The sequence below is a fragment of the Apium graveolens genome, chromosome 1 (genome assembly GCF_009905375.1).
Source record: "Apium graveolens cultivar Ventura chromosome 1, ASM990537v1, whole genome shotgun sequence".
In the NCBI taxonomy this organism is placed as follows: Eukaryota; Viridiplantae; Streptophyta; class Magnoliopsida; order Apiales; family Apiaceae; genus Apium; species Apium graveolens.
In genome coordinates, this window is record NC_133647.1 from 6,951,903 (window position 1) to 6,956,661 (window position 4,759).

General features: G+C 40.6%; 1 non-coding gene across 1 annotated transcript; it reads right to left on the bottom strand.

Moving 5' to 3' along the window:
* Positions 1–375: 375 nt before the first annotated feature.
* LOC141682059 (small nucleolar RNA R71) lies at positions 376–482 on the bottom strand. Its single transcript, XR_012559469.1, has one exon. It is a non-coding gene; the product is annotated as a small nucleolar RNA R71 (small nucleolar RNA).
* Positions 483–4,759: the final 4,277 nt, after the last annotated feature.

A 4,759-nucleotide genomic window follows, 5' to 3' on the forward strand; every position in this document is an offset into this window, starting at 1 on the left:
AAAATCCTAAGGCTTTGATGGACTATTCTCAGCCTAAGATCAATGACATTCAGTCAAGCATCATCAGACCAGCCATCTCGGATAACACTTTTGAGATCAAAGCAGGTATGATTCAGATGATATAGAACTCAGTTCAATTTGGGGGGTTCTCCTACTGAAGACCCCAACATGCACATCAAGGATTTCATCAAGATCTGTGATACTTTCAAGTTCAATGGTGTGACTGAGGATGCTAACAAGTTACAACTCTTTCCATTCTCTCTTAGGAACAAAGCTAAGTGCTGTTTACATTCTCTACCACCAGGGTCTATCACTAGATGAAAAGATCTTGCTCAAAAATTTCTCATTAAATTCTTCCCTATGGCGAAGACTGCAGCAATCAGAAATGCTCTTAGTCAGTTTGCTCAGCAAACTGGAGAATCCCTGTGTCAGGCTTGGGATCGATATAAAGAAATGCTAAGGAAATGCCCACATCATGGCATGCCTGATAAATTGATTATAAACTATTTCTATAATGGATTGGGTGCTACTTCTAGACCCATGCTTGATGCAGCATCAGGAGGAGCCCTGTGGGCTAAAAGCTATGATAAAGCTTATGAATTGATCAAACTGATGGATGTGAATGAGTACCAGAATCCTTCCCAGAGACTGACTTAGGGAAAAGTAGCAGGAATTCTGGAGTTGGATGCAACAGCTGCTATTAAGGCTTTGACAATGAAGTTGGACTCTTTGGCTAATTATGTAGTTAATAAAATCACCAGTGTCTGTGAACTTTGTGCTGGTGCCCATGAGACTGATCAGTGTGTTATTTCTAGTGAATCAACATATTTTGTGAGCAATTTTTAGCGATCACAGCAACTCGTGCCAGCCACCTATCATCCTAACAACCGCAATCATCCAAATTTCAGCTGGAGCAACGCTCAGAATGCGGTTCAACATCCTTATCAGTAGTATCCAGCTAAGCAATACAACCCCCCAGGTTTTCAGGAACCGCGATATGCACCAAGACAATAACTTCAGCTGCAAGAAGCCAATGAAAAATCTGAATTAGAGGAGTTGAAGCTTATGTGTAAGCCAAGCTATTTCTATCAAGACCTTAGAAAATCAAATCGGACAAATTGCCAACGTCTTGCTAAATCATTAACCTGGTACATCACCTAGTGACATTGAAGTGCCATGAAAGAGGGAAGGTAAGGAGCAGGTAAAGGCAATCACGTTAAGGTCTGGAAAGGTTGTGAATCCCGAACAAATTAAAGTGTTGATTAAAGAAGCTGACGCTGAGAAAGAAGTAGAGCAACAGGAAGTAGAAGTGGAACCAAGGAAGACTACTGTCGAGCACATTCCTCCTGAGGGTAATACAGGGGAGAAACAGATCTATCATCCACCGCCTTTTACTAAGCGGCTGCAGAAGAAAAAGCTGGACAATCAATTTGAGAAGTTTCTGGAGGTGTTCAAGAAACTTCATATCAACATACCTTTCGCCGAGGCCCTTGAGCAGATGCCTAGTTATGCAAGGTTTATGAAAGGTATTCTCTCTTGGAAAGTGAAGCTATATGGTTTAGAGATAGTTGCTCTCACAGAGGAATGCAGTGTTGTGTTGTAACAAAAGTTGCCTCCAAAGCTTAAAGATCCTGGAAGCTTCACTATTCCATGTTCTATTGAAAAAGTGTCTTTTGATAGATGCTTATGTGACTTGGGAGCTAGCATCAATCTGATGCCCTTGTTAATCTTCAAGCAGTTGGACTTGCCTGATCCAAAAACTGACTTATATGACCTTGCAGTTGGCCGACCATTCTATTACATATCCACGAGGTATTGTGGAGGATGTCTTGGTCAAGGTTGATAAACTCATCTTCCCTGTTGATTTTGTCATTCTGGATTTCGAGGAAGATAAGAAGATTCCCATAATCTTGGGAAGACCTTTATTGGCAACTAGACGAACATTGATTGACGTGTAGAAAGGTGAGCTCACGATGCGAGTACTGGATCAGGATGTAACTTTTAATGAGTTCAATGCTATGAAATTTCCTACTGATAATGAGGAGTGCTTAAAAGTGGAGTTGGTCGATTTTGTGGTTACTTCAGAACTTGATCAATTGCTAAGGTCTAATGCCTTAGAAAAAGCCTTATTGGGAAATTCAAACAGTGGAGATGACGAAGGTGATGAACAATTGCAATATTTGAATGCTTCTCCCTGGAAAAGGAAGATTGATATGCCTTTTGAATCTCTTGGAAAGGAGGAATTGAGCAAAGCTCCTAAATGCATCAAGCCATCTATTGAGGAAGCTCCTACTCTTGAGATTAAGCCTTTACCTGAGTATTTGAGGTATGTGTTTTTAGGTGATGCACATACTCTGCCGGTTATTATTACATCTGACCTTTCAGGTAGTGATGAGGATAAGCTTTTGAGAATTCTAAGAGAATTCATATCGACAATTGGATGGACTATAGTAGGTATCAAGGGAATCAACCCTTCTTATTGATTGCATAAAATTCTGCTAGAGGAAGGTAGCAAGCATACGGTCGAGCATCAAAGACGTCTCAATCCAATTATGAAGGAAGTAGTAAAAAAGAAAATTCTTAAGTGGCTAGATGCAGGGATCATCTACCCTATTTCTAACAATTCATGGGTAAGCCCGGTTCAATATGTGCCAAAGAAAGGTGGTATTACTGTGGTAGAAAATGAGAAGAATGAGCTTATTCCTACTAGAACAGTCACTGGGTGGAGAGTTTGCATGGATTATAGGAAGCTGGACAAAGCCACTAGGAAGGATCACTTCCCTTTGCCCTTCATTGATCAGATACTTGACAGGTTTGCTGGGCATGAGTACTACTGTCTTCTGGTTGGCTATTCGGGTTACAATCAGATTTGTATCGCTCCAGAAGATCAGGAGAAAACTACCTTCACTTGTCCATTTGGTACGTTCGCCTTCAGACGAGTTTCTTTTGGTCTGTGTGGTGCGCCAACCACATTTCAGAGATGCATGATGGCCATCTTTTGTAATATGATAGGCCAGAATATGGAGGTGTTCATGGATGACTTCTCTGTATTTGGCGATTCTTTTTATGAATGCTTGCAAAATCTTGGACGCATTCTCAAGAGGTGTGTTGAGACCAATTTGGTTCTCAATTGGGAGAAATGTCACTTTATGGTACGACAGGGCATTATTCTCGGGCACAAGGTCTCTAGTAAGGGTCTTGAGGTGGACAAAGCCAAGGTGGGGGTCATTGAGAATCTTCCTCCACCTATTTTTGTTAAGGGAATTCACAGTTTTCTTGATCATGCGGGTTTCTACAGGCGTTTCATCAAGGACTTTTCTAAGATTTTGAAGCCGTTATGCAGTTTGCTAGAAAAAGATGTCCATTTCTAGTTTGATGATGAGTGCCTTGCAGCTTTTTAAACATTGAAGAAGAGATTAATCTCGACACCTCTCATAACTGCACCTGATTGGAACCAACCTTTTGAGATGATGTGTGATGCAAGTGACTATGCAGTTGGAGCAGTTCTTGGGCAGAGAAAGAACAACATATTTCATGTGGTGTACTACGCTATTAAGATCCTTAATGGTGCTCAACTGAATTATACTACTATGGAAAAAGAACTTTTGGCTATTGTCTATGGTTTTGAGAAATTTCGATCTTATCTGCTTGGGACTAAGGTGACAGTTTTCACTAACCACGCCGCAATTCGATATCTCGTCTCAAAGAAGGACTCGATGCCTAGATTCATTAGATGGGTTCTTTTGCTCCAAGAATTTGAGATAGAGATCAAGGACAAAAAAGGGACTGAAAATCAAGTCGCTGATCATCTCTCGAGTTTAGAGAATCCCAATGCTACTTCATTGGATAAGACATTGATAAATGAGTCTTTTCCCGATGAGCAGTTGTTTGGAGTGCAAGAAGAAGAACTGTGGTTTGCAGACATTATGAACTACCTGGTGAGTAATATCATGCCTCCTGAGTTATCTCTTACGCAAATGAAGAAGTTTCTACATGAAGTGAAGTGGTATATGTGGGATGAGCCATTTCTGTTTCGACAAGGAGCCGATCAAATTATCAGGAGATGTATTCCTTACAGTAAAACGGGGGAATCTTGCGAGACTGCCACTCAACAGCTTATGGAGGACATTATGGTGGACAAAAGACAGCAGCTCGTGTTCTTCAAGCAGGTTTCTTTTGGCCGACCTTGTTTAAAAATGCTTACCAATTCATTTTGAAATTTGATCGATGTCAATATGTGGGTAATATGTCTGAGAGGGATGAGATGCCTCTTAATGTGCTTTTCGAGGTTGAGGTCTTCGATGTTTGAGGAATTAACTTCATGGGGTCATTTGTCTCATCTTGTAACAATCAGTATATCTTGTTGCCAGTTGATTACGTGTCAAAATGGGTTGAAGTTAAGGTGTTGCCAACAAACGATGTGAAGGTGGTGCTTAATTTTCTTCATAAGCAGGTATTCATAAGGTTTGGAACTCTAAGAGTTATAATCAGTGATGAGGGATCGTATTTTTGCAATCGCAAGTTCACTGCTATGATGAAAAGGTATAATATGAATCATCGCGTTGCCACGACTTATCATCCTCAGATAAATGGTCAGGCTGAGGTTTCAAACAGAGAGTTAAAGCGCATTTTAGAAAAGGTTGTGTGTCCATCGAGGAAAGATTGGTCTTTGAAGCTTGATGAAGCTGTTTGGGCTTATATAACATATAAAACTCCTTTGGGAATATTGTTGTTCCAGTTGGTTTATGGAAAGCGGTGT